At 42.3% G+C, this 27,838-nt stretch overlaps 1 non-coding gene across 1 annotated transcript; it reads right to left on the reverse strand.

Annotated features, from left to right (window-relative positions):
* Positions 1-15,336: 15,336 nt before the first annotated feature.
* On the reverse strand, positions 15,337-15,410 carry TRNAT-AGU. The gene has a single exon. It is a non-coding gene; the product is annotated as a tRNA-Thr (tRNA).
* Positions 15,411-27,838: the final 12,428 nt, after the last annotated feature.

Below are 27,838 nucleotides of genomic sequence, written 5' to 3' on the forward strand. Positions count from 1 at the left end.
GTCATAAACCCCTTTTGCAGCCTGATGAATCCTACAGAACCTGTGGAGCCTTCTTCGAATAATATTTTTAAATACATGCAATAAATATATAGGATTATGAAGGAAACAAATTATATTAAAATTGACATTATTTTACAACCAAGTTCATGAACCTCCTGAAATCTATTTATAGACCCTTTGGGAAGGTCCATGGACCAGGTTAAAAATCCCTGCAGTAGAACCATCAGACAAAAACAATATGACACCAGAAAGTCACTGAGAGCAATACTCAAAACCACCATTTGGAAATTATATCAGGAGAGAAACTTTTATATTCATTCTTATTTAGTGAGTCTGTAGATTTACATAGATTCTTAGAACCAACGCTTACTGAAACATGCGTGTCAATTTTGTTTTCTTTTAAAATATTATCCTATAATGGTGGACTATATGCTTTGCAAGTAGGGAGCTATTCTCATTGTCTAGGATTGGAGGTGGGAGGTACTGAGGTGGGTAACCATACATAAAGATTATCATATACAAATTTTCCCTAGGTGGAGGCAATTCAAGCCCAAATCCAGTACTCCTTCTGCTATACCACATTATCTCTATATAGAGACACTTAGCCAAAAGCCTGAAACAAGAAGTTTTACATGGTACGGGGTGCATTGCAAGTAAAAGGATTCTACTCACCCTTTTAGTTAAAGGGTATGGCCACTGGTCTTCAGTGAAACAGGTTCTTAGAAGAGGTTTGGGGTTGAGGGGTGCTTGATACCCCAAAGTACCGACACTCTGGGTCCTGCCAAAAGAATTCGACTCAAGCCTTCTCAGCCAAGAGAAAAGACAAAGTTTATTAAGGGTTTGCCATAACAGGTTGTCTTAAGAAATCTCACCCTTTGTGATGCCTGTTTTCACAAGCAGACCAGATTCAATGTGCTGAGCTAGATTGAATCTGAGCACCTTCATGGAGGCACAATGGAGATTATATACAGAAAGATTGTGGGAGGGATTGAGGGGTGGCCTGGGATGACTAGAAGAGGGGTTTAGGAAGGGACTTGAGGCGGAGTCTAAGGAGAATCTGGATGGGACTGGGATGAGGTCAGACTCCAGGGTGGGAAATAGCTGAAGGCTACATGGAGGTGACAGACAATAGAGGGCTAGAGTAACAGAGTTGGGCCCAAAGATGATGCAAGGCCCATGGCCTTAGGGGAAGGCCAGATCCAGTTGGAAGACTCAAGGAGAGTTCAAGGGGGCTCCCAGAGACTGTACTCCAGATTCAAGGGGGTTCCCAGAGACTGTGCCCTCATCATTAGGAACAGATCACTCATAGTGAACTGGTGCTTATTTTGATACTGTTACATTCCAGACATCAAGTGCATGAAAATTGATTTTGAAAGGCACTACAAAATTCTAAACCCCAGGCTTCAGTGCACAGCTGTAAGAACTACGCAAATGGTAGTCCAGAGGGATGATATAGGTGCTATCTGATGAGGACACAGTCTCTGGGAACCCCTTGAACCCTTGAACTCTCCTTGAATCTTCCCACTTGATCTGGCCTTGGCCTGAGGCTATAACCATTAAGCCCAAATGCCTACCTTGCCCAGTCCTCTATTGTCCAGCGTTTCCCACCCTTAATCCTGTTTCCCATCCTTAATCCTGATCAAAATATCTATACCCTAGCTCTGTTACCCTAGCCCTTTATTGTCTGTCATGTCCATCACCCCAGACCACCCCTCAATCCCTCCCACAATCTTTGTGTATATAATCTCCATCTTGCCTCCATGAAGTTGGTCAGATCCAATCTAGCTCAGATTGATCTGGCCCATTTTCCTTACAGGCGTGGCAAGGGGTGGGATCTCCTGGGGCAGGCCTATTTGGCTAACTCTTAATAAACTTTATCTTTTCCCTTGGCTGAGAAAGCTTGAGTTGAATTCTTTCAGCAGGACCCGGTGTGTTGGTACTTTGGGGTGTTGAGCACCTCTCACCCCAAACCCTCTTCACTATCTATCATCCACAAACTTAGTTTGAATTTATTTAATTCAATTGCCATTTTTCCTGATGTAGTGAGGTCCTTACCCTAACCCTAACTCCATCAAATCTGAGGCTCATGGTCATTTGCTAGAGCAATCCAGGCTGGAGCAGATCCAGTGTCCTCTCCACCTTTCCAGGTTGGTCTCAACCAAGTGAACTAGGATCATTGCCTCCCCCCCGACCTCTGTAGCCCCAACTAAGCAAGGGAATCAGTCCAAGGGTGTTGTGCTATAGCCTCCCTTTGCCCAATGATGCCATCATCCAGAACCTCAACAAGCTGGTGAACCAGAGTATCCCCCAGCTCTCTTGTGTCCCTTACAAGTGTTCGTTAGTGAGTGCCCTTTAGTGTCCTACTGATAAAAGGTACTGATAGCAGCATCTTGTACAAAGAATATGATGGCATTGATGAGGACACAGTCTCTGGGAACCCCCTTGAATCTGGAATACAGTCTCTGGGAGCCCCCTTGAACTGTCCTTGAATCTTCCAACTGGATCTGGCCTTCCCCTAAGGCCACAAACCTCACATTATCATTAGGCCCAAATCTCTACCTAGCCTCACCCTTTATTGTCCAGCTACTTCCCACCCTTGGTATATCAGTATCCATGCCTTCAGCTACTTCCCACCCTTAATCCCATTACCCCACCTTAATCTCCTTACACTTCCCCTCAAGACCCTCCCTAAACCTCTCCTCTGGTCACCCCAGACCACCCCTCAATCCCTCCTACAATCTTTGTGTATATAATCTCCATCTTGCCTCCATGAAGGTGCTCAGACTCAATCTAATTCAGTAGGTTGAATCTGGCCCGCTTGTGGAAACAGGCGTCACAAAGGGGGGGATTTCTTAAGACCGCCCATTGTGGTGAATCCTTAATAAACTTTGTCTTTTCCCTTGGCTGAGAAGGCTTGCGTCGAATTCTTTCGGCAGGACCCGGTGCGTCAATATTTTGGGGTGTCGAGCACCTCTCAACCTTTTACCTCTTCATTTATGGTGCATTGGCTGGGAACAACTGCTAATCTCAAGTTTTTCTCCAGCCAAGACTGGAAGGTAAGCCTCTCCCTAACCCAAACCCCTTCTCGCTCTCCAAGCATTTTGGAAGTGCTTTTCAGGCCTGACTCCCCAGGTCCCCAGTAGGTCAGACAGCTGCTCGCTGTCTTGGACTCAGCCTGACACTCTCAGGTACTCGGTCCAGTGGTTTATGTTCAAGGCCACGGACCTGGGCACAACTTCTGAAGCATAGAGGACAAGGATGGACACCCTATCCAGAAGTGCGCCCCCAATTTTTCCAATTCTCTTAGCACTAGGGAATGGGAAAATCTCAGGTACCTTTTTGTGTTCGTTTTTTCCGTCTTGCTTTGTTCCTTTTTGAGGCTTACTCCCAGATCCTCCTTGCAGAGGAAGGGACATTCAGCCCCCTGGGCTGAATGGGTCAATTCTCCTCAATCCCCAAAAATTCACCCTTAGGCTGTCTTTTACAAAATTGGAAAAAATTTAAGTTCTCTAAAGAATTTAAAAGGAAAAAGCTGGCATACCTGTGCAATACTGCTTGGCCACAATATCACCTAGAAGGCCATGAAGAGTGGCCTTATTTTGGGAATTTACAATATAATACTCTTTTACAGTTAGAATTATATTGTCAGCGAGAAAAAATGGACAGAAATTCCTTACATAATGACCTTCGTGGAGCTCTCTCAGAACCCCGTTCTCAGAAAAGATTGTAAGATGCTCATAGGTAGAGCCCCCCCACAAAGGGGCAATGGGGGTCAACAGGACATTTTGGATAACCCCTTCCTTATGGTTCCCAGGGCTTCAGCCCCAGCCCCTCCTCCTGATCCCCAACCTCCCCGGAGCACCCTTGTTTCCTGTGCTCCCCCTTCCATAGCCATCCCCTCTTTCTCTTTGTTTCCTGTAGTGCAACCCGCCTCTTTTCTTGCCTCCTTCACGGTCTGAGCCTCCTACCCTGCATCTCCTCCCATGGCCCCTGCCCCCTTGGCGACCCCTGCTCAGGTGCCAGCCAACGGTCTTGTTGCAGTGCCTCCGTCTGTGGCCCCTTCCCCTGAAAGGACCCCTACTCAGATTCTGGCCTCATGGCCTGCCCCTATTTCAGGCCCTGCAGTATCTACCACCATGGGCCCTACCCCCGAGGCAACCCCTACCAGGTTCCAGTCCCAGGCCCTGCCCCCATGGCAGTACCTCCTCCCCTGGCCCCTCTCTCTGAGGTGGCTCCCACTCAGGTCTCTTTCGTATCTCCCTCTCTGACCCCTACCCCTCCTCAGGTACTAGCTGATCTTCTCCCTTGCCAGCCAGATGCCCTGGACTTGCAGTCTAATCTACCTCAGTCGGCAGCTCCCAGCCCCTCCCTCACCAGAAGTAGGACTTCCTATATCCTTCCCAAAGCTCCGGGTCCCACAGCGCCTTCAAGGTTTTTTCCCCTGAGGGAAATGCCTGCCTCCCCTGCTGGGACAAGGAGTGTGCATGTTCCATTCTCCATTTCAGATCTCATCCAAATTAAAGAAAAACTGGGGAGATACTCAGAAGATCCCACTAAGTTTACTAAGGGTTTTAGGGATCTGTCCCTGCAATTTGAACTTTCTTGGTGTGATTTGCATATCCTTTTCTCTACCTGTTGTACCACTGAGGAGAAGAGGAGAATCTGGGAACAAGCCCAAAACTTTGGGGATCGTTTGGCTAGCAATAACCCCATAAAATATCCCCCAGGTACAGCCGGCGTTCCCACTAGTGACCCAGGATGGAATTATCAAATGAGTGAGGATAGAGAAAAGAGAGACCATATGGTAATTTGCCTGTTAGAAGGCCTAAGAACTGCATTTCAAAAGCAAATAAATTTTCAAAAAATTAGCGAGATTACTCAGGGAGAAAAAGAAAACCTTGTCCTTTTCGAAGCCCGGCTAGTAGAAGCTATTAAGAAGTATACAAATTTGGATCCTGATTCTATTGAAGGGGCGGCAATACTTAACATGTATTTCATTAACCAGTCTGCCCCAGATATCAGGAGGAAACTGCAGAAATTGGCAATGGGACCCCAAACACCTCAGGCCCAATTACTGGGCTTGGCCTTTGGAGTCTTCAACAATAGAGACCTGGTTGCAGCAGAGGAAAGAAAACGCAGGGAAAGAGCTAGAGACAGAGAACACGCTCAATTCTTGGCTGCTGCCATGGCCAGGAAAAGATCCAAGGAGCGCCCCTCCAGGGAGCCCCCTTGGAAGCCCATTGGCTCGGGCAGTGGGGCAACCTGCTTTCGATGCCACAAGGAGGGTCACTGGTCTAAGGAGTGCCCCTCTAGGGCGCCCCCCTGGAAGAAGCCTCCAGGATCCACGCCTCCGGGACCATGCCCAGCATCTAACCAGGAGGGACATTGGAGGAAGGACTATCCCCGAAGTTGGAAAAGTGGTAGAGCCTCCTCCCAGCACCCTGTCCTCCAGTCTTCTCAAGACTCGGAAGGAGGGGAAAGCCTGGGGCTTGGCTGTGCTCCCACTTTCTCCACCTCTCTCGCAGAGCCCTGGGCAAAATCGAGGCAGAAGGTAAGGTTACCCACTTTATCACGGCTATGTTCTCTTGTTTTAACTAATGGCTCTGGCCCCACATGCCCCTCGACCCATCAGGTCGTGGGCATCAAGGATCTGTTGTTCGAACACTCCTTCTCCAGCCCTGGCCCCCTGTTGGGAAGGGACCTGATGGTGAAATTGGGAAGCCAATTTTCTCTAGTTAAACCTCATAACTCCCTTTTCCCTCTGTTTACCAGACCTCCCCATGTTCCCTCAGAGGTGTGGGAGAGGGTTGAGCCAATTGTTTTGATGAGGGCACAGTCTCTGGGAACCCTTTGAACCCTTGAACTCTCCTTGAATCTTCCCACTCAACCTGGCCTTGGCCTGAGGCTATAACCATCAAGCCCAAATGCCTGCCTTGCCCAGTCCTCTATTGTCCGGCTGTTTCCCACCCTTAATCCTGATCAAAATATCTATACCCTAGCTCTGTTACCCCAGCCCTTTATGGTCTGTCATTTCCATATAGCCTTCAGCTATTTCCCCCACCCCGGAGTCTGACCTCATGCCAGTCCCTTCAGGCTCCTCCTCAGACTCCTCCTTAAGTCCTTCCCTAGACCCCTCCTCTGGTCACCCCAGACCACCCCTCAATCCCTCCCACAACCTTTGTGTATATAATCTCCATCTTGCCTCCATGAAGGTGGTCAGATCCAATCTAGCTCAGATGGGTCTGGCCCGCTTTCCTTACAGGCGTCGCAAGGGGTGGGATGTCTTGGGGGCAGGCCTATGTGGCTAACTCATAATAAACTTTATCTCTTCCCTTGGCTGAGAAAGCTTGAGTCGAATTCTTTCGGCAGGACCTGGTGTGTTGGTACTTTGGGGTGTCGAGCACCTGTCACCCCAAACCCTCATCAGTTTGGGATCAGGGAATTCCTGGGCAAGCTACTTCTGCAACCGTTAATTGGCACTCAAGGCCCTGACTCACTCCCTCTAGAGTGGGGCCCCTACCCAGCACAAGCTTTTGGGACTTTGAAAACTAAACTGACCACCACTCCAGCATTAGCTTTACCTAATCTAGAAAAACCTTTCACTCACTCTGCTGATGAAAGGAGAGGACAGGCTTTGGGAATCCTAACCCAGTCCTTAGGACTTGACCGCAAGCCCTTTAATTCCCACCAGGGATATTGTCCTTTCTCTGTACTCCTGTACTGTCTGTTTTGTTGTTTGCTTAACCTCCTTGCCAGGTTTGTCTCCTCCAGGCTCCAAGCCATCAACTTCCAGATGACTGTGTACCCCTTGAACTGGACCCATCAAGCCAGGTCTACACCCCTTGCCAGCAGGAAGCAGTTTCAGAAGCTGAGGTCTTCGTTCCTGACCCCAAAAGAATTTGGGTCCTATTTGTTTGAGGGGGGAATGATGAGGGCACAGTCTCTGGGAACCCCCTTGAATCTGGAATACAGTCTCTGGGAGCCCCCTTGAACTGTCCTTGAATCTTCCAACTGGATCTGGCCTTCCCCTAAGGCCACAAGCCTCACATTATCATTAGGCCCAAATCTCTACCTAGCCTCACCCTTTATTGTCCAGCTACTTCCCACCCTTGGTATATCAGTATCCATGCCTTCAGCTACTTCCCACCCTTAATCCCATTACCCCACCTTAATCTCCTTACACTTCCCCTCAAGACCCTCCCTAAACCTCTCCTCTGGTCACCCCAGACCACCCCTCAATCCCTCCTACAATCTTTGTGTATATAATCTCCATCTTGCCTCCATGAAGGTGCTCAGACTCAATCTAATTCAGTAGGTTGAATCTGGCCCGCTTGTGGAAACAGGCGTCACAAAGGGGGGGATTTCTTAAGACCGCCCATTGTGGTGAATCCTTAATAAACTTTGTTTTTTCCCTTGGCTGAGAAGGCTTGCGTCGAATTCTTTCGGCAGGACCCGGTGCATCAATATTTTGGGGTGTCGAGCACCTCTCAACCTTTTACCTCTTCAGCATGATCTCCCATTCTGTGAGAGAAAGAGGGCCATGAGGTTCTGATGAGGTTTAGACTGTGGGAACCCCCTTGAATTCCCACCCTGAATCTTCCCACTTGATCCCCAAATAGCCTAGCCTAGCCTAGCCTAGCCTAGCCTAGCCTTCCGTTGTCTGGCTAACTCTGGATTGCCTTCTGGCTGTTTCCCACCCTTGATCCTGATCAAAATATCTATACCCTAGCTCTCTCATCATCTGTCATCTCCAGGCAGCCTTCAGGTATTTCCCACCCTGGAGTCTGACCTCACCCCAGTCACCCCAGTCTGCTCTAAACCCCTCCTCTAGTCTTCCCACACTACTCAAGACCACCCCTCAGTCCCTCCCACAGTCTTTCTGTATATAATTCTCCTCTTGCCTCCATGAAGGTACCCAGATTCAATCTAACTCAGTAGATTTAAACTGGCCCACTTGTGAAAACAAGTCACAAAGGGTGAGACTTCTTAAGACAACCCATTATGGCAAACCCTTAATAAACTTTGTCTTTTTTCCTTAGCTGAGAAAGCTTGAGTTGAATTCATTCAGCAGGACCCGGGGTGTCAGTATTTTGGGGTCTCAAGCACCCCTCAACCCCAAACCTCACTGATGAGGGCACAGTCCCTTGGAATCCCTTGAACCCCTGAACTCTCCTTGAATCTTCCCACTTGATGTGGCCTTGGCCTGAGGCTATAACCATTAGGCCCCTTGCCCAGCCCTCTATTGTCCAACTGTTTCCCACCCTTAATCCTGTTTCCCATCCTTAATCCTGATCAAAATATCTATACCCTAGCTCTCTTACCCCAGCCCTCTATTGTCTGACATTTCCTTGTAGCCTTCAGCTATTTCCCACCCTGGAGTATGACCTCATCCCAGTCCCTTCAAGCTCCTCCTTAGACTACTCCTCAAGTCCCTCCCTAAACCCCTCCTCTGGTCACCCCAGACCACCCCTCAATCCCTCCCACAATCTTTGTGTATATAATCTCCATCTTGCCTCCATGAAGGTGATCAGATTCAATCTAGCTCAGATTGATCTGGCCCTCTTTCCTTACAGGCATTACAAGGGGTGGGATCTCTTGGGGCAGGCCTATTTGGCTAACTCTTAATAAACTGTCTTTTCCCTTGGCTGAGAAAGCTTGAGTCGAATTCTTTTGGCAGGACCCGGTGTGTCGGTACGTTGGGGTGTCGAGCACCCCTCACCCCAAACCCTCTTCATCATCAGTTCCTACTTGCTCTGAAAGGAAGCATCATGATGTTCCAAGATGATGTCAAGGTACAGCACTCCTTTCACCAATTCCCAGACTCTTTTAACTGCCCCACTTCCCACTCCCCTTCCAGGCACAGTTATTAATGGCTTCTTTCGCTGTTATTCGCCTCACTTTTGTTCCTATAATTGGTTTAAAAAAACAGGCTTCGAGCCCAAATGAGTACCTACTGTCCTGGGAGACTACTCCCTTGAAATGATTGGATTCTACTCAGATAGATGTTGGTGATTTGATCAGACAAGGTCTGTCGGAGGTTTAACTTCTGTTGTATTTTGCCTTGAAGTTGAGAAGGCTGATCTTTTCCCCCTGAACTAAATGTATATGTATATGTATGTTTGATAAAACTGAGATTGTTAACCCCTTAAAGTTGCTTTCCTTAGAAAAGCAGATCAAAGAATCTGTGTTAGCAGGCCTTCTGTATGCTGGTGTTATTGGTCTTACACAGCCACATTAGTTGCTAGCAAGATTGTTGCTACAGGTGCCATCCACCTGTAAAAAGTAAAAGTACTTCTCAAAAGGAGGTCACACTCCTCCTTTTCAATTTGGATTCTAACTTATTGTCTATCTCTTATCATTTTTCCAAGATATGATTAGACAAGTTCTAAAAGATGTCCATTCAGATGTATGTTGAAATCTGGATAACATAAATTCATGTATTTGGTCTTTCCTGTGTAAACAGACAGACCAAACTCCTTTGAGCAATTTGTAGATCTCTTTCAGGAGGCTTTTCAAAGAGTTTGATGTACAATGCCATCCACAAACAGGAGCACATGGAGGACCTCTCCATGAAAGAATCCCTTCTCAACCTGAATTTCCTCCACTCCAATGGCAAATACTTTAGTAAGCATACATGACCCTATTTTATCCCTCACCTAATGTTTATTATCTGAGGATCATTCAACACAGTTATTTCTGTTGTATCTTTCAAGAAATCTTGAATAATTGACATATGGATGGGAGATAACTTTTTGTAAAAGAGCCTATAAGTCTGTTTTGTTCTACCAAGTTAAATATTCTTAATAAACAATAAGCACAAGGGGATGTTGACATTACAAAGAGATATATTAACATCAGCTTTGCAGTACCCTAAGAACCGTGGGACCTTTCCATCTGATTTGCAGTTTAAATAGTTTATGTATATTGTCTCCCCCATTAAAATGTAAGCTCCTTAAGAGACTGCCTTACTATTTATTATTTGTATTGCTAAAGATTAGCACCATTTTATACATAAGTATTTAATAAGGATTTTTTCATTGTTTATTCATTCATTCTCTACATCTTTTAATCAGTTGTGAAATGGTAAAAATTTGATCTATTATTAAACATTCTTTGCAAAAGCCCACTTATTTCCTATTAACTAATGGCCTTTTCTCAATCCTAATACTCCCCTTGGCCTCTCCGCAGTCTTTACCACTGCCAATCACCTTCTTCTCCTTAATACTCTCTTCTCTAGATTTTCAGGATTCCACTGTCTCCTGACTCTCCTCCTACCAACCTGACCACTCCTGTCTCCTTTGGATCTTCATCCAAGTCACACCTGCTAAGCATGTTTGTCCCACAGGGCTCTGGACTAGTTCCTCTTCTATTCTACCTTTATATTATTTCACTTGATTAACTCATCAGCTTCCGTGGATTCAATTATCATCTTTATGCTGATGATCCTCAAATCCACTTATTCAGCCTTAACCTCTGCCAGCCACCAGACTTGAATCTCCAGCTGCCTATCTTGAACTGGATGTCTTGCAGACATCTTAAACTCAACATGTTCATAACTGAACTCATTATTTTCACCAAAAAAATCCTCCCCTTTTAGTGATTTCCCTGTTATTGTTGAAGATGCCACCATCCTCCCAGTCACCCAGGCTCAACTTAAGTGTTAGTTATCCTCCACTCCTCATGCTCTCATGCCCCATGTCCAATTTGCTGCCAAGATCTATTGATTTTTACCTTTGTGACATCTCTTGAATATGCCCAAAAGAAATAACATTTGTAAAACAAGCTTGTTTTCTTTCCCTTATTCAGTCCTCATAGGTCCAATGCTACCAATTCTCTTTTTGACAAACAGCCAGATTAATCTACCTAAGATACTTTTTGACTGAGTCACTACCCTGCTTTAAAATCTTCAGTGGCTTCCCAGTGTCTATCAATTCCAGCTTTTTAATCCTAATGTTCCCTTATACATATCCAGCTCTCTAGTCAAACCACACAACCTTCCATTTCCTGAACAGGCCTGGCACAGAACAAACCATCTTGGTCATTTGGGGTATGTCATTTCCGCTGCCTGAAACACCCATTTCCGTCTCCCAATCAAAATTGTATGATGGCCAATCAATAAACCTTTATTAAAAATGTTCTATGAGCTATGTGCTAGAGATACAAGTGAAGAAGTTTAATCAAAATGATGATAGGTAAGGGAACCATAGGTTTCTAGGGGCGCTCGCGAACCCAAAATACCGACACGCCAGGTCCTGCCAAAAGAATTCAACTCAAGCCTTCCCAGCCAAGGGTAAAGACAAAGTTTATTACGGATTCACCATAATGGGTTGTCTTAAGAAATCCCACCCTTTGTGATGCCTGTTTTCATAAGCGGGCCAGATTCAATCTACTGAACTAGATTGAATCTGAACGCCTTCATGGAAGCAAGATGGAGATTATATACACAAAGATTGTAAGAGGGATTGAGGGGTGGCCTGGGTCGACCAGAGGAGGGGTTTAGGGAGGGTCTTGAGGAGGAGTCTAAGGAGGAGCTTGATGGGACTGAGATGAGGTCAGACTCCAGGGCGGGAAATAGCTAAAGGCTACATGGAGATGACAGACCATAGATGGCTAGGGGAACAGAGCTAGGGTATAGATATTTTGATCAGGATTAAGGGTGGGAAACAGCTGGACAATAGAGGGCTAGGCTAGGCAGAGACTTGGGCCCAATGATAGTGCGAGGCCCATGGCCTTAGGGGAAGGCCAGATCAAGTTGGAAGACTCAAGGAGAGTTCAAGGGGGCTCCCAGAGATTGTGCCCTCATCACAAGGTACAGCTAAAATCTTAATGAAATATCCCTGATCCACTGAGTCAGAATTGAACTCTCCCTCCCCTTAATATGAGAAAATAAAAGTTATAAGAGGATGAATTTGTTAACAGTTTAGTTTAATAGATATTTTAAACCATTGCTTGAATTTGCTTGTATTTCTGTAATTTCTCTAACTTTATAATTTTCTCTAAATCAGTCAGACATTTATTAAGCATTCTCTAAGGTTTACTAGGCACTTTACTGAGCCACGGGGGAAAGGCAAAAACACAGTCTCTACCTTCAGCGGGGGGACTTTGTGGGTATATAGGTGTGTGTGTGTGTGTGTGTGTGTGTATACATATGTATATATGTGTGTGCATACGTATATATATGTGTGTACATATATACATACATACACAGTAATTTAGTGAAGTTATACTTTTTTAAATTTACAAATAATGTACAAAAGGGTCGATTAGTATTCTATGCTTAATCTTCTCAGTTACCTATTCCTAAAGTACACTGCCTGTTGGCTTTATGCCAACATGAATAGATGCCATCATTTATTGGAAACACATGCATAAATGCTTCCGAGGTCTGAGGGCTTCTGACCATACTGACTTTAGACTTGCAAACTATAGCCCAGTAGTCCAAATATGGCCCACCACCTCTTTTTGAATGAAGCTTACATTTTAAAATAAGCAAGCTGTAATTTGTCCATCCTTAATTCAATAGGAAAAAAAGTTTGCACTCGAATTCGAAACGAAATCCGGGGCCCGTTTGTGGCTTGCAACACCACACATTGGCCACTAGATGGCAGCAGAGACCTATCTGGGAAATACCTCAGGTCTAAGAAATGAACTTGTTCAAAACTTCACTCCCAGGTTCATAAGCAACGGGTCAGGGGTCAGGAACCAGAAAAGTCCAGAGCAAGGTTGGCGCTCTGGCTTCTGGCTGTTGCTATAGGCACAAAATGTTTTCCCTATACCCTCCCCCCCATTATGATGTGAGTTGGGGGTCCCTCTATCCTTGTAGCAGAAGAAACAAACTTAATCAAGGGAACTATCGAAAACTGTAAGTGAAAGATAGAGTAATTATGGGAGAACTTCTCTGCAATGTCTGAACAGCATAAAAGAAAGGACGCTTACTTCTGTTACCAAAGCTGAATCTCAATAGCTGTTGAACAATTTCCAGCTTAGCATTTTCTTTCCATGTATTTTTACCGCAGGCCTCGGAAGTAGAATCCAATCATTTCACATTTCCGAGACACACAGAATGATAGAATTTAGATTTGCAGGAAGTGCAAGTACTGCTATTTCCATTTTACAAGCAAGGAAATACACCTAAGTACTTTGTCTCCAAATTTATTGCCCTGTGGCCTATCCCATTTTTAACAGAAGAGGAAAGTGAGACTTAGGGAAGTGACCATGGCAGAATTCTGACTAGAAATTTGGCAGCCTCAACTGATAAGAACTTTTTTGACATGTAATTTAAGAAAAACTAACATTTTAAAAATAATTAAACTAGCTAACAAATAGCTTCAATAACATGTTCTTAAATCAGTATTGATTCACTTCAATTTTCTACATTTTTTCTACATCTACAGCATAACGAGAATTGAGGCTTAAAATTATACCTTTTACTGCAAAATTCTCAATCAACAAAGAAAAATGTAATCACATCCTAAGTCAAGAAAGTGAATTGATCCACTGATCCAATTTTTAAAAGCCTTTCAATAACAAGAGTTGAAATAAAATGAGATTTTTCCTTAACCCTCAGTTAGGCTCAGAAGGTTCCCCCACACCCACAAGACTATGGAAAGAAGTTTCTTCAACCTTACTCAAAAGATGTGTAGCAATTGACTTCATGATTCCTGGTGCCAAGGTCTTTTCCCCAACTCCTGCCTTTGTGGAAAAAAGGTGGGGGGGGGGGAGAGAAAGAGAGGGTGGGAAGGGAGACAGACTTATCCTGAAAGGAGATAAAAGTATATTCATATGCCTTTCATCATCTGTGTTCTCACTTTACTCAACAACTCATCTCGTCCCTCAAATGGAGGGTAGATTTCATTTGCCCTTGTTCTCCCAATGAACCTATACATATGAGAGGACTAATCCATGCTCTTCCTCCCTATGGGCATAATCAGTGCATCTGTGAACCTCAAAGTCTTCATGTATAAAACAATCTAGTGTGTGTCTGCGGAAAGACTTAAATGTTGGTTGTCTCGCTTTATCTCCTCGAGCATGTCGTCTGCTCTTGCCCAAATTAATCAATTTTTATTGATTTGAGTGGAGTTGAAAATGAGAAAGAAAAGAGCAATCAGTGTGGAGTTACACCAAGTATGATTGGTAAGTCGACAGAAGAGGTTTGGGGTTGAAGGGTGCTTGACACTCCAAAGTACCGACACACCGGGTGCTGCCAAAAGAATTCGACTCAAGACTTCTCAGCCAACGGAAAAGACAAAGTTTATTAAGGGTTAGCCATATTGGTCTGCCCCAAGAGATCCCACCCTTTGTGATGCTTGTTGGCCAGATCAATCTGAGCTAGATTGGATCTGATCACCTTCATGGGGACAAGATGGAGATTATATACACAAAGATTGTGGGAGGGATTGAGGGGTGGTCTGGGGTGACCAGAGGAGGGGTTTAGGGAGGGACTTGAGGAGGAGTTTAAGGAGGAGCTTGAAGGGACTGGGATGAGGTCAGACTCCAGGGTCGGAAACAGCTGAAGGCTACATGGAAATGACAGACAATAGAGGGCTTGGGTAACAGAGCTAGGGTATAGATATTTTGATCAGGATTAAGGGTGGGAAACAGCTGGACAATAGAGGGCTAGGCAAGGTAAACATTTGGGCCTAATGGTTATAACCTCAGGCCAAGGCCAGATCAAGTGGGAAGATTCAAAGAGAGTCCAGGGGTTCAAGGGGTTCCCAGAGACTGTGCCCTCATCACGACCATGGAGGTAGGTGTAGAGTGGTGAAAAGTATAAGACTTCAAAATCTAGACCCGAGGAAATCAGGTTCAAATACTGGCTTTAATACTTCCTAGGTGTGCACTTTCTGAGCCTCTTTCCCTATTTAATGTTTAACTCTGGGGTTGTTATGAGTACCAAATAAAATCATATGTGTAAAGCATTAAGTAAATATGTACCCATTGCCAGACTTAACTTTGTCTAGCCCCTAAATCAGGGTAGTGTTAGTCAACTAGCAAGTGCCTACTACATACCATGTGCTTTGTTAGTTCTTCTAGTCATTTCAGAATTTGATCATGTACTCGATATGGTTTAGGTAGGTTACAGTGGAGATACTTTGATAGAACCATTTTTTTTAAAGCTTCCCGCTCATTTCCTGAAAATCATTTCCAGTCCTTCTAGCTTTATTAAAGAAGGGAAAGATTGCAAAAAAAAAAAAAAACATGGACCTGGAAGAGGAAGGCATTTTCCTTTTCTATCGAGAGGGCCAAACCCCACAACCTTTGGTTGGTTTTCCCTCTACCTGAAAATCCCAGGGATGCAGTATTGGTCATAAACCATAGTAAGTGAAATAAAACGCCAGGTCCTGCTGGGATTCGAACCCAGGATCTCCTGTTTACTAGACAGGCGCTTTAACCAACTAAGCCACAGAACCAACGCAACTCGTAGATTCTGATTCGATTAAGAAGGGTAGTCTTATCTCCTTTTGAATCTGGTGTGTGTGTATATGTTTTCTAATAAGAAAAGTGAGCTTGGGGACATGGTTCGTTCATTATCAACACAGATTAAATTCCTGCTTCCTTGGCACTGAAAAAAAAAAAAGCATCACGAAAGCAGGAGGAAGGGGCTTGAATCTTCTGCCCCGCCCTGGACTCACCCCCCTTATCTACAGGGGCTGACAGGAGCCGGCAAAGAACCTGAGGCAGCTTTGGGCGTCAAGATGAGTTTGTCTGTGAGAGGGCAAAAAATATGTGGAGTGGAGGAGGGAGGACTAGGACAAGTTTCAAAGAAGAGAAGAGTCAACTGCTTCAGTGTTTAGAGTGTTCTGAGGCATGGCAGGGCAGGGCAGGGCAGGGCAGGGCAGGGAGGATGACCCAGCGAAGTGGGAATGGGAAGAAGGCAGGTGAACCTTCGGGGCTCCTACTCGGAGCTCAGTGTTCCGCTCGAGTTCCCCTTCCCTGATGCCCAAGTTAACAATACAAGTAGTAGCTTCCCCCTCCCCCCCCCGCCGCATTTCTGCAGAGCTGCCTTTTTTGGTCCTGACTGCAACAAAAAATACCAGACATTCTTAAATGCTTTTCCTAATAGGAGTGAACCAAGGGGCTAGAGTAATTGTGCTGAGTCCTGTGCTGAGTCCCACACTTTAGGAAAAACACTGTCAGATAGCTTCCAGAGCAAGACGACTAGTACGGTGAAAACCGGGTCTTGAGTTCTTCCATTGATGGGATGTTTGGATTGGAGAAGGCTTAGGAGTTGGATGGAAGAAAAATGATAGCAGGCTTCAAGTACTTGAAAGGTTGTTTCATGGAATTTCAGCTTGTTCTGCTTGGCTCCAGAAGGCTGAACCCCAGTTCAGAAGCCCTAGTTTCAGCAGTGGGTGAAAGTGAGAGAAAAGAGAGTACATGGGTACTCACCAGCTGAGTGTATCTCCCAAACAAGGCTATCTCAAGTTTAAGGTACTCCCTGGATCCCACATCCATTTATCATTAGGAAAACCATGTGATTAATTATATACACAACAAAGACCACATAATTTCAATAACTACAGAAAAATCTTTGACCATGCAATATTCGTATGAATGGAAGGATGCGTCTTTAATATGATCAAAAAAAATAATCTAAAACTAAGAATCAATAAATTACCTTTAACTTTTTGTATTTATTTAGTATTTAATTTTTCCCCAGTTACATGTAAACAACAATTTTAACATTTGTTTTTAAAACTTTGAGTTCCAAATTCTCTCCCTCCCTCCCCTCCCCTCATTGAGAAGGCAAGCAATTCCATATAGGTTATATATGTGTAGTCATGCAAAGCAACCATAATAGTCATGTTGTGAAAGAAAACGTAGATTTAAAAAAAAACTCAAGAAAAATAAAATGGAAAAAAAAAGCAACAGTTGCTTCAATCTGTTCAGACACCATCAATTCTTTCTCTGCAGATGTTTAGCATTTTTCGTACTAAGTCCTTCAGAGTTGTCATGGATTGTATTACTGAGCACAGCTAAGTCATTCACAGCTGATCACCCTACAATATTGCTGTTACTTTGTACCTATTACATGTCACTTTGCATCAACCCATGTAATTCTTTTCATGAGACCAACCTGCTCATCATTTCTTATAATACAATAGTATTCCATCACAATTACATACCACAACTCATTCAGCCATTCTCCATTTGCTCCATTCTATTTTTTAAGGAATTATTTTCTTCAGTGGGCGTTTGGACCTCCTTTTCCATTTGGCCAATTCTGCTTTTTAAGGCATTCTCCTCATTGGCTTTTTGGACCTCTTTTGCCATTTGGTCTAGTCTATTTTTAAGGTGCTATTTTCTTCAGTATTTTTTGGGTCTCCTTTACCTCTTCAATTTCCAAATGTTTATCCCCAGAAAAGAGCTGTATAAATATTTTTTTGTACACATAAGTCCTTTTCCTTTCTGTTTTTGTTTTTATCTTTTGGGATACAGACCCAGTGGTGGTATTGCTATGTCAAAAGGTATGACATGGTTTTATAGCCCTTTGGGCATAGTTCCAAATTACTCTATAGAATGGTTTAATCAATTTACAACTCCAACAACAATACATGAATATCTCATTTTTCCCACATCACCTCCAACATTTGTCATTTACCTTTTCTGTCCTATTATTCTAATAGGTATGAGGTAGTACTTCAGAATTGTTTTAACTTGTATTTCTCCAATCAGTAGTGAGTTAGAATATTTTTTCATATGGCTATAGATAGCTTTAATTACTTCATCTGAAAACTGATTAAATCTTTTGATCATTTATCAATTGAGGTCTTATTTTTATAAATTGGACACAGTTCTCTATGTTAAAGAAATGAGGCCTTTATCAGAGAAGCTTGCTTAAAATTGTTTTCACAGTTACTATTACTAACTGTATTCCCCCTACCCCTGTTTGTTCTATTCTCTCTTTTCTTTCACCCTGTCCCTCCTCAAAAGTGTTTTGCTTCTGATTACCCCTTCCCCCATTCTGCCCTCCCTTCTATAACCCCCCACCCTTCTCTTATCCCCCTCCTATTTTCCTATAGGGTAAGACAGATTTCTACACCCCATGTATCTTATTTCCCAGTTACATGTAAAAATAAATGGTAAATTTGTTTTCAAAATTTTCTCCCTCCTTACCCACCCTCATTGAGAAGGCAAGCAATTTGACATAGGTTTTACACATGTAGTCATTTATAACTTGATTTCTCATAAAGTCATTAGCTTCCATTTGCTCCATTCTAATTTTTAAGGAATTATTTTCTTCAGTGAATTTTTGGACCTCCTTTTCCATTTGGCCAATTCTGCTTTTTAAGGCATTCTCCTCCTCATTGGCTTTTTGAACCTCTTTTGCTATTTTGTCTAGTCTATTTTTTATGGTGTTATTTTCTTCAGTATTTTTTTGGGTCTCCTTTTCCAAGCTATTGAATTGTTTTTCATGATTTTCTTGTATACTCTCATTTCTCTTCCCGTCTTTCCTCTACTTCTCTTACTTGATTTTCAAAATCCATTTTTGACCTCTTCTACAACCTGAGACCAATTCATATTTTTCTTGGAGGCTTTGGATGTAGGAGCTTTGCTTTGTTGTCTTCTGAATATATGTTTTGATTTTCCTTGTCGCTAAAATAAGATTCTATTCCATTGTTTGCTCATTTTCCCAACCTATTTCTTGACTTTTTAACTCTTTGTTAAGGTAGGGCTCTGCTTCCAGTATGGAGGGCAAACTATCCCAAGCTTCAGGGGCTTGGGGCAGCTGTTTTCAGAGATATTTCTAGGGACCTGTAAGTTTTCTGTTCTTCCAAGGTGGTATGATCTAAGGAGAGGTGTTTACTACTCTATTGACTGTGCTCTGGTCTGTGAGTGACCATAAGCACTTTTTCTGCCATGGAAATGTGAGGAGGGTTCCTCTCCACTGCTGCCACAAGCTCTGCTCTGCCAGTACTCCTCCTCACCCCAGGACTGCTACCCAGGACTGGGACCCAGATTCAAGTATGAGAAAGCAACAGAGTCCTGCCTCAGTGCCAGCAAAGAGACCCCTGTAATCTCCTGACCAGTTGTTCAATTCCCTCACCATCTGTGGGCTGAGAGGTACAGAAACAGCTGCCACTACCACCACTGATTCAGTCACTCCCTAGGCCTGCTCCTGGTTTGTGGGGCTGGGGCTGGACTGTGCTCCTCTCTCACCGAGGTCTAACAGCTCTTTCTTACTGACCTTCTAAGTTGTCTTTGGCATTTATGGGTTGAGAAATCTGGAAACCACCACACTTGCCAGTGATTGAGTCCCCCGACACCTGCTCCAGGTTTGCTGGGGCCCAGTCTGTGCTAGCATGGCCTGCGCTGGACTATGCTCCTCTCTCAGCCTGGTGCAACAGACCTTCCCTCTTAAAAAATGCTTTACATGTAGTTTACATTTTTGCAAAGTGTTTTCTAAAGTCTCTTGTGTTAATTTTTTGGACAAAATGGTTGAATGTGGGCTAGAAGATATAGGGATTTGAAACTAATTGAACGGTTGCATCCAAAGAGAAGTCATTAATTCTTCAAACGTCAAGTTAGAAGGTGTTGTGTAGGGGAGTGCTTCAGGCACCTGTGCTTGGCCCTGTGCTTTTTTAGCATTTCTATCAATGACTTATCATGACATCATAAAGGCAAAGGTGGCAAGCTTATCAAATTTGCAGATAACTCAAAGTTAAAACAGACACCTGACAGCTGAATGATAAAGTCAGTGCTAAGAGATAAGTGACCAGAGGTAGAGCTTCAAGGAGCAGCAATTCTATAAGCTGAGATTCAGAAGGCAAAGGCAGAGTGCTAATGGGAGCTGAGCTATGTAAGTGGCGGAACTATGAAGAACTATGAAGTGCAGGGAGCTGAAGTACTGGAGGCCAAAGTCCGAGGTTCAGATTTGTTCAACAACAGACTCCAGAAAGCAGAGCTGCAGTGGTGCTGAAAACTGACCTGCTAGAAGCAGAGCTACAAGGCATGGGAGTATTTGAAGCCAAGTGCCAAGTTCTAAGCTGCAGGTCCCAGAAACAATGAGCAGGGCCTTTGAGATCACAAATAGAAGTCCCAGAAGACAGCGCCCACAGAATGGAGCAAAATGCTGTCTCTTTTGCTGGAGCCCTGCCCAGGAAAGTGATATAATTATAGAAATTGTACAGGATTCTAGGTAGAGAGTGGACTATTTTGGAGGCTATTGATTCTCTATTAATTTGTATTGAGTCCAAAAGGTTTATGTTTGGAGACAGTCTCTCCTGTCTATTCCCCATTTAGGGGTGAAAATGATCTAACTAGATGGTTATGTGATAAGTTGGCCCACAACAATGAAAGTAAAAATAGGCTGTGCGCAAAACTTACATATACTGGCAAGATTTATCAAAGGATATTTTTCACAACTTGCTGAGCCTCCAGTAAAAAATTAAAAGTTTGAAGACACAAGTCTAAAAGTTTCTTCCAGGAGCTTCTAGAAGAATGTGTTGCTCTGAGTCTATGGGTTGAGCTAACCATCTGTGCTATACAAGAGCCAGAATCCTCAAATGCCGGCTCTTGTAGAGTCACCCCTCCTACCCCCAATCCTAACAAAACTATGGAAGGAAACAAATTAACCTCCCCAAAGGCTTTCAATATATCTTTCTTCCCCATAAAAAGTAAGCTTCTTGAGGGTAAGCTCCATTTCATTCTTATTCATCAGTTACAGTGGCACAAAAATTTACTTCCTCTATTTCACCTTATATACAGAATCATTCCTGTCTCTGATGTGTGTTGGCGACACTTCTCCACTTCCCTTCCCAGGGATTCTGAGACAATGATTAGTAGGTGTCAGTTGTTGCCTCTGCTCCCAAATCTACATCACGGAATCTCTGAACATTAAATTGGTTGAGACGGTGACTGAAGAAGGAAAGGGATAGTACGTATTGTGGAGGGAGTCTGGCTTCTGACACGGCTGACCGTGAGAATTAATCGTTCATGGCATAGAAATATGAGTTTGCTTTCATTGGGTCCGGGTCAATGAAACATTTCTATTTATGTATTCTCAGGGGTAAGGGTATTAAATAGCCACAAAGAAAAGAACAAAGATGTTGTTGAGTTTGTTCATGGCCTCCCTAGGTTAGGCCCTATAACCTCTAGCCAGGAGACACTAATTGGTTCCTTGGCTCGAGCCTCACCCCTCTGCAATCCATCCTTCATATAGCTGCCAAAGTGATCCTCCTAAAGTAAAAGTCTGATCATGTCATCCCCTATTCAATAAACTCCGGTGGCTCCCTATTACCTCTACGATCAAATATAAACTTTTGTGATATTTAAAGCTCTTCATAATGAGACTCCACTCTACTTTTCAAGCCTCATTATTCATTAATTGCTCCCTTCTATGCACTCTTCAGTCTAACCATAACTGGGCTTCTGAATGTTCTTCATGTGTAGCACTCCATTACCAGTCTCCATATCTTTGTATTCGTTGCCTTTTTCTTTGTTGGTGTCACCTGGAATCCTCGATTTCCCCCAACATTTAGGTCAAGTTATACCTTCTTCAAGAAGCTTCTCCTATATGTACATGTTGTCTCTTGTATGATAGTAAGCTCCATGAGGGACACACTAACATACTGTTGATTGACTTTTGACCCATATGAGCTTACAATGCTTATGAAGAGAAATAAGTGGTGGTTATCCTTGGTGCAGTGCCAAACAAACACTGGTTCCCAGCTTCCACTTGAGATTTTGGGAAGTGGAGAATGGACAAGAGAAGAGAGTTGTTGCTGTTTACTTATTTCAGACTCTTCATGACCCCATTTAGGGTTTTCTTGGCAAAGATACTGGAGTGGTTTGCCATTTTCTTCTCCAGCTTATTTCACAGATGAGGAAACTGAGGCCAACTTGAAAAACTGCCAGGAAAATTGGAAAATGGTAGGGCAGAAACTGGGCATAGACCAGTATCTTACACCATATACCAAAATAAAGTCAAAATGCGTTTATGATTTAGGAATAAGGGCTAATACTATAAGCAATTTGGGAGAGCAAGGAACAGTTTACCTGTCAGATTTATGGGAAAGGAAAGAATTCATGACACAACAAGAGATAAAGAGCATTACAAAATGCAAAATGGATAATTTTGATTATGTTAAATTGAGAAGTTTTTGTATAAACAAAGCCAATGCAACAAAGATTAGAAGGGAAGCAGAAAATTGGGAGAAAATCTTTACAACCAATGTCTCTGATAAAGGCCTCATCTCTAAAATATACAGGGAACTGAGCCAAATTTATAGGAATACAAGTCATTCCCCAATTGAGAAATGGTCAAAGGAGATGAACAGGCAGTTTTCAGAGGAAAAAATTAAAGATATCTATAGGTATTTGAAAAAATGCTCTAATTCACTACTGATTAGAGAAATGCAAATCAAAACAACTCTTGGATACCACATCTCTCCTGTCAGATTGGCTAACGTGACAAAACAGGAAAATGATAAATACTGAAGAGGATGTGGGAAAATTGGAACACTGTCACATTGCTGGTGGAGTTGTGAACTGATCCAGCCATTCTGGAGAGCAATTTGGAACTATGTCCAAAGAGCTATAAGAATGTGCATACCTTTTGACCCAGCAATACCACTTCTAGGGCTGTACCCCAAAGAGATCACACAAGAGGGAAAGGGACCCATATCTACAAAAATATTTATAGCAACTCTTTTTGTGGTGGCAAAGAATTGAAAATGAAGGGGTTGCCCATCAATTGGGGAATGGCTAAACAAGTTGTGGTATATGAATGTAATGGAATATTATTGTGCTATAAGAAATGGGGAAGATACGGACTTCATAATAACCTGGAAACACCTACATGATATGATGCTAAGTGAGTGGAGCAGAACCAGGAAAACATTGTACACAACCACAGATATATTGATTCTGTGACAACTAACTTTGATAGACTTGCCTCCTCAGCAATACAAGGTTCTAAGACAGCTCCAAAGGACTCATGATGGAGAGAGTTATCTACATCCAGAGAAAGAACTATGGAGTCTGAATGCAGATTGAGGCAAACTATTTGCTCTCTCTTTTTTTTTTCTCTCTTCTTTTTTGGTTTTGCTTCTTGTTTCTCATGATTCATTCCATTGGTTATACTTCTTCTTTACAACTTGACAATTGTGTAAATAAGTTTAATGTGAAGGCATATGTAGAAGATATATCAGATTCCATGCCATCTTGGGGGAGGGAGGGGAAGAAAATCTGGAACCCAAAAATATACGGAACTGAGTGCTGTAAACTAAAAATTAAAAAAATCTTAATTTAAAAAAAGAAGTTTAAGCAACTTGCCCAGGGTTACACAGCTAATAAGTGTCTAAGGCCGGATCTTAACTCAGGTCTTCCTGACTCCAAGTCTGGTGCTCTATCTACTGCATCACCTAGCTGCCCTGGAGAAGAGAAAGATAAAAAATAAACCTGACTTTTCATGTCAAGAAGGAGCCTCTGCCACAAGTTACCCTGGGCAGCTACATGGCACCAAGGATAAAGAACCTAGCTTTATCCTGGAGTTAGGAAAAGCTGAGTTTGAATTTGGCCTCAGACACTTACAAGCTGTGTGACCCTGGGCAAGTCACAACCTTTGTTTTCCTCAGTTTCCACATCTGTAAAATGGGTAATACTAGCACCTACCTTGTAACAATCAAATGAGATACTAATTATAAAGTACTTAGCATAGTGCCTGGTATGTAATGCATATTATTTAAATGTGTGCTATTATTATGAGACAGCTAGGTGGCACAGTGGGATAGAGCAGTTTACTTGGAATCAGCAAGATCTGAGTTCAAATATGGCCTAGGCACTTCTAGCAAGTCACTTAGCCTCGGTTTCCTCAACTGTAACATGGAGATAATAACCTCTTTCCCAGGACTGTTTTTTAGTGGCCACTGGATTGGAAAAGATCAGTTTACATCCTGACCCTAAAGAAGGGCAATGCCAAGGAATGTTCGAATTGCTGAACAATTGTACTCATTTCACATACCAACAAAGAGATGCTTCAGATTTAAATACCAGAAGAGCAATCTGGGTTTCAAAGAGGCAGAGGAACTAAAAACAAAGTTGTCAACATTTACCGGATTATGGAGAAAGCAAGTTTACAAAATGTGGCAAGGTCATCTTACTTGTCTCCTGAAAAACCAGTATGCCAGCCAAGAATCAACAGTTATAATCAAACATGGAACAACTGGTTGGTTTAAGATTGGAAACGGAGTATAACAAGGCTACATATTGTCACCTTATTTATTTAACCTCTCTGCAAAGTACATCATACAAAATGCCAGCAGAATCAAAAGCCAGAATTAAGGTCGTTGGGAGAAATATCAACAATGTCAGATGTGCCAACGATATCACTCTGATGGCAAAAGTGAAGAGAAATTAAGAAGCCTCTGGATGAGGGTAAAAGAGGAACTTAACATCAAAAAAACTAAGATCTTGCAAGTGGTCCCATCATTTCCTAGCAAGTAAAAAGAGAAAAAATAGAAGTAGTGTCAGATTTTATATTCTTGGGCCCCAAGATCACTGCAGATGCTGACTACAGTCATGCAATTAAAAGATCCTTGCTCCGTGGAAAGAAAGCTATGGCAAATCTGGACAGCATACTAAAAGACAGAGACATCACCTTGCCAACAAAGGTCTTTATAGTCAAACTTTTGGTTTTTTAAAGAAGCGATGTATGGCTGTGAGAACTGGACTATAAGGAAAGCTGCACATTACAGAATCAATTATCTCAGATTGTGGTGCTGGAGAAGACTTTTGAGAGTCACTTGGATAGGAAGATCAAATCAGTCAATACCTAAAGCAACTAATTCAGACCATTCATTGGAAAGTCAAATACTGAAGCTTAAATACTTTGGCCACTGGGACTCACTGGAAAAGACCCTGATGTTGGGAAAGATTGAAGTCAAAAGGAAAAGGGGACAGCAGGGGATGAGATGGTTACATAGTGTCATGGAAACAATGAATATGAGCTTGGACAGACTTCAAGAGAGGGTGGAGGACAAAAGGGCTTGGTGCGCTATGGTCCATAGGGTCACAAAGAGCCAAATATCACTGAACAACAACACATTTGGCTTAATGGATAGAGGACTGACAGAGTTCAGATGACCTGAATTCAAGTCCTGCCTCTGACACAAATTAGTTGTATGACCATATCAAGTCACTTAGCCCCTCAGTAACACAAGAAACCCTCTGACTGTAAGTTATAAATAAGTAGCAAATTAATATCAGTGGGTGGAGTTTCCATACCTTGAATTCCCTAATGAAATCACAGGCCCAGATTCTCCCCCAAAAATGAAAGAAAAGGAAATTGAAACATTTCTGCATTTTCACCTTCCATCCATCAACCACACAGATGATAACAGGTAGAAATAGTCATTGTTATGAGCTGAATCTCTTTCAGGCAGTGATCAATGGATTTTTGTCTACTTCTACTTTCCCCTCTTATTCTAATGCTTCAGGACAATTTTCTTTAATTATTTCTTGTAATATTGTATCAATTTTTTTTTATCATAGTTTTCAGGTAGTCTGATTATTCTTATGTTTTCTCTTCTTGACCTGCTCTCCAGATCACTTGTTTTTCTTATGAGATGTTTCACACTCTCTTCTATTTTTTTCATTCTTTATATTTTGTTTTATTATTTCTTGATCTCTTATAACTTTTCTGGCTTCCCCTTGTCTAAATCTAATTTCAAGGTGTCATCTTCTTTAAGATTCTGGACTTTCTTTTCTAATTGGTTGACTTTCTTTTCATAATCTTGTTTTTCTTGGATTGTTTTTGGTTTGTTTTTTTTTGTTTTGTTTTTTGTTTTTTAGTTTTTCCTCAGTTTCTCTCACTTGATTTTTAAAGTCTTTATGAAGTTCTTCTATAAATTATTTTTGGGCAGGTGGCCATTTGACATTACACAGAAGGAACCAGCACATGCCTGATGAGTGCAGAAGCAGTGGGGCAGGGCGTCCCTGGCTGTGGGTTCTTACAGGAGGCTGGAGGTTTGGCTTTGGCTCCAGGCTAGAAGGGAGAATGGAAGATTTGAGGACAGAGGCACCAGACCCCAGGACTAGAGGTGATTACAGAAATTAAACTATTATTACAAAAAAAATGCACAGGCAAAAGAGAAAGAATCCACCACAGAAAGTTATTACGGGAATACAAATAGAGAAGACTGGGATTCATCTTCAGAGGAGGATATTGAAGCAAAGAAACCCTCTTCTACCCCAAAGAGTAATGTCAAATGGTCACCTGCCCAAAAAGAACTTACAGAAGAACTTTAAAAAGACTTTAAAAATCAAGTGAGATTGAGGAAAAACTTTTTAAAAAAACAATCCAAGAAAATCAAGATTATGAAAAGAAAGTCAACCAACAGAGAAGGAGATCCAGAATCTTAAGGAAGAAAATGACACCTTGAAAATTAGAATTGGACAAGGGGAAGTCAGCAAAGTTATAAGAGATCAAGAACTAATAAAACACAATATAAAGAATGAAAAAATAGAAGAAAATATGAAACATAAGAAAAACAACTGATCAGAAGAACAGATCAAGAATAGAAAACATAAGAATAATCAGACTACCTGAAAGCTATGATTAAAAAAAGAATCTTGATACAATAATACAAGAAATAATTAAAGAAAATTATCCCGAAACATTAGAACAAGAGGGGAAAGTAGAAACAGAAAAAAAAAATCCATTGATCACCAGTTGAAAGAGATCCTATGAGATAAACTCATAGGAATATTATAGTCAAATTCTGAAACCCCCGGTTCAAGGATAAAATATTAAGATCAGTAAGAAAAAAGATTTTATGTATGGCAGTGCCACAATTGGAATCACACAAGACTTAGCAGCAGAGACACTAAAAGACAACTATATATAGCAGAGCAAAAGAACTAGGCATCCAGCTGAAAAATATCATACCCCAATGAGTGAATGAAAAAAAAATGGACATTTGATGAACTGTCAGACTTTCAGGACTTTGTTTTTAAAAAAAAAAAACTGTAACTTAATAGAAGATTTGACATACAAGAGCCAAGAGAAAGAAGGTACATACCAAAGACTGATTACAAGGGATTCAATAAGGACAGACTGTTTGCCTTTTATGTATGTAAAACGTAAAATGTATGTCTAAGATTGTCATATGTCTAATGGACAGTCCATAAGAAAGATTGGGGTAGACCTAACTTTAAAAAGTAAAACCATTTATGAATAGCTAAAAAAGTAATTATTTTATACAAATGAGGTGCAAGAGGAAGAACTGACCCAGAGGAATTAGATGGAGGAGGAGGGCTAGCAGTTCTGGTAACCTACTCTCATCGGGAATGGGTTTAAGAGGGAACAATAGACACATATCTAGAAGAGTATACAAGTCTTCTAAATTCAGAAGTAAAACAGTAAGGGAATAGGGAGTGGGGAAAGGATAAGGGAGGGATCTCTAGAGGGGAGGGTGAGGGAATAGGTTAAAGATGGGTATAGAAGGGTATTTTGATCAATGTGAATGGGAGGATAGGAGAGGGATCCTTGTGGGAGATAGGCTAAGTAATAGGATAGCAAGGTAGTGGGCAGAAGTAAGTAGAGGAGTCAGGAGGGATAGGAAATAAGAGATACGCCCAAACATAATAAATGAGGATCAGAGGTAGAATTTGTTAGAGAAAGTATGTCTATATATGTACATGTGTATGTATATATGTATGCATGTATATACATATATGTGAATGTATATGTCTAAATCTACATGTGAGTATATCCCCACTTAATTGTAGGGTGGAGGAAGGGGGAAAAAAGAACACAGTAAAAAGTACACAGCAGAGAACAAAAGAAAACTTACAAGGAAGCAAAGACAGACCGCCATGAAGATAACATGTAGTA

The sequence above is a fragment of the Trichosurus vulpecula genome, chromosome 7 (genome assembly GCF_011100635.1).
Source record: "Trichosurus vulpecula isolate mTriVul1 chromosome 7, mTriVul1.pri, whole genome shotgun sequence".
Classification (NCBI taxonomy): Eukaryota; Metazoa; Chordata; class Mammalia; order Diprotodontia; family Phalangeridae; genus Trichosurus; species Trichosurus vulpecula.